The sequence below is a fragment of the Schistocerca piceifrons genome, chromosome 3, assembly GCF_021461385.2.
Source record: "Schistocerca piceifrons isolate TAMUIC-IGC-003096 chromosome 3, iqSchPice1.1, whole genome shotgun sequence".
Classification (NCBI taxonomy): Eukaryota; Metazoa; Arthropoda; class Insecta; order Orthoptera; family Acrididae; genus Schistocerca; species Schistocerca piceifrons.
Window position 1 is genome coordinate 798659698 of NC_060140.1, and position 2928 is coordinate 798662625.

At 45.4% G+C, this 2928-nt stretch overlaps 1 non-coding gene across 1 annotated transcript; it reads right to left on the bottom strand.

Annotated features, from left to right (window-relative positions):
* Positions 1-2432: 2432 nt before the first annotated feature.
* Positions 2433-2506, bottom strand: Trnat-ugu. The gene has a single exon. It is a non-coding gene; the product is annotated as a tRNA-Thr (tRNA).
* Between the last annotated feature and the right edge of the window lie 422 nt (positions 2507-2928).

The window sequence follows — 2928 nt, forward strand, 5'->3', positions numbered from 1 at the left end:
CATCTGAGTAAATCGTAGTGTTCCATTTGCTTTTAAACAGGAGAATTTATAAAGGTTAATGCAGATCTTACAGTGCATTATTCTGCTATGAACTAACAGGTGCCAAGTATTGTAAACTACAGAGTATTGTTGTGCTCTCCATTAACAGGCGCCAAAATACATTGGCAACTCAATAACGAGGCAACAAAAAGTATTTTGGTAAAATGGCAGATGTCCACTACATTTGAACTTTTACAGAATACGAAGAAAATAATCAAAGAAAAGGTGAGAATTATAAAAAATGTTACGTCTGTCGTTCTAACATACGGCAAATCATTAAAGCTGACAACCATGTTGTTTCAAATTATGCAGTTACGACCACATTCTACTCCTCTGGAAACGAACAGAGGTGCGAGGAGTTGTTGCCAGAAATCTCCAAGTCATGCATAGTGTACAGAAATTTGGACTTGGCGTGACACCACTGCACGAGTCAGTTGAAGGATAGGGAAGAGAAAGTGGGTGTAAATCAGCGAGCTCTTGCAGTGAGCTGTGGTGGTGTTCTTCGTTACAACGTGGGCCAGAGACAAGATTTGAAATAATTCACCATGTGGTGAGTGTACGCCAAGAATTTGGCTTTACTCTCAGAACTGTTTCACTTGCATTGGGACTTCCCGAAACGTATGCATTGCTGCGTGAGGTAGAGAAGTTGGTCGACCACGGCCAACTAAAGCAGCAGATGACCACTGTATTCTGTAAAAGCAAGAAGGGACCCACGTCAAACAGCGCGCGCAATTGCAACGACATTTAACAGGACTACTAGACATGGAATCTGACGCTCCACAGCGGCAAAGCCCGACGACCGGTACGTTGATTTCTGTTGACAACCGCACATTAGTGACACCGTTTGCGATGGTGTCAAGAGCCTAGGGACTGGACCGCCGAGTGGTGTGATCAGGTGTTGTTCTCTGATGAGAGCGGATTTATTCTGAGTAGTGACTCTGCACGTGTCCTCATTTGCCAAGAGGTGGGAAGCACGAGGTGCACCCAGGAACATTGTCCTGCATGATCCTTTCGGTAGTCCTGGTGTTATTGTGTTGGGAAACGTAATATTGCCTGGGCGTACTAACCTCCAAATCCTTGAACACGGCCCACTCACTGGTCATTGTGGTTGTGACAATGTACTCTTTTCAGGAAGGCATTCGGCTCTGACTTAATTGTTATTGATAAAAATGCGCGACCGCATACACCAGCCATATGTGGAGGAACTCCAGGAACGAGAGGATTCTCGGAAAATGGAAAGGTCTTCCCGTTCCACCGACTTAAATCCCATCGAAGACGTGTTCTTTGCGGAAAGTAAAAGTATTGAAACACATCCCCATGAACCCGAAAATTCAGCGCTTGTCTACCGCTCAGGTATGTCTATGGAACGTCCTAAGAAAAGAACTCTTTGCCAACCTAGTGGCCAGCACGGGAAAACACTGCGAAGCATGCATTCCTATCCGTGGTGGTTACTTTAACACGACAGCCCATTGCAAAGGGGACAGACACTTTATTAATTCACAGACAGGCGACCGCAAAAGCACAGGCGGCGGCTGAAATCGGGTCTTATTCTTGTTGACAGCTGAAATTAACTTGAAGGGAGCACATGGAAGGCCAGTTTCACACTATGCTCCACAGACTGAGTTATCTCTGGGCTTCCACCGACCTCAAACGTTGCCCTCATGACCGGGGAAACCCTTCCATTGGGAGCAAAACTGCTGCTCTTTTCTCATGGCCGTTTATTGCGTCCAGTGCAAAATTGAAGCTCACTCAAAATTTAGTAAATATTGAACCATATATGTCACTGAAGATCGAGTAGGCTCAAGTGAAGCGGAAAAGATGGGCGATTGCGAGTGTGAAGACACGCCTTAGATATCCGTATTAGTTTATAAGTACTGTAAATTAAATGTTACAAATAATTCCTCGACTTTTTTGAAGAATTTCGTGGTGCCTTCGCCTGTCATTCTCTTTGTTAAATGTACGATTTTACAATATCGGCCTTAGTCTATATACAAGTATCTAAAACGGAATGCGGCGGCGCGGTTCCTTCCGTCCCTTTGCTACGAACCTGCACCTACCTGTGAACATTGTCTCAGCAGATCATCAGTAGAGAAACCGAGCGAAACCTACTGTACTTCGACGTGAACCAGGCTGCAATTAAAGTCACTAATCTACGTTTCGGGAGAAAGTTTTCACACGAAATGAAATGTTGGAAATTTTGTCCTTAATTAATATATTCTGAAACTTAGGTGAACAAGTATCACTGCCAAGCCCATGCTAGTCTTAACACAGTCATTCGCCATCCCTTTCACTCACGTTAGCAAGTTAATGGTGTAGTAAATGATGACTAACCGGAAATCTCAGCTGCCGACAGGTGTTGTTGATATACCTCGATGTGGACAGCTGAAAATGTCTGCCCCAACCGGGACTCGAACCCGGGATCTCCTGCTTACATGGCAGACGCTCTATCCATCTGAGCCACCGAGGAAACAGATGAGTAGCGCGACTGCAGGGACTTTTCCCTACATATGCATTGTACCTTATAGACATTTGTTTGTCATCATTTATTCCAGGGAAAAGCTGCACGGTCATCAACAGTAACTGTTCTTTGGAGAACAAGTTACTGTCTTCGTATATATAGATAAAGGCTATCCAGCCATTGACCTTCGTCTGTGCGAATGCGCACAGGTTGCCCAAGCTCTTACGGGAATCGCCAAGGCGTGCGCGAGTAATGAGTGGGTGGGCACATGTCTATAAGGTACAATACATATGTAGAATTGTGGACAGTTGGGAAAGTCAGTCTCACGGGAAGCGTGCAAGGGATAAGTCCCTGCAGTCGCAATATTCATCTGTGTCCTCGGTGGCTCAGATGGATGCCGGCACGGTAGCTCAGCGTGTTCGGTCAGAGAG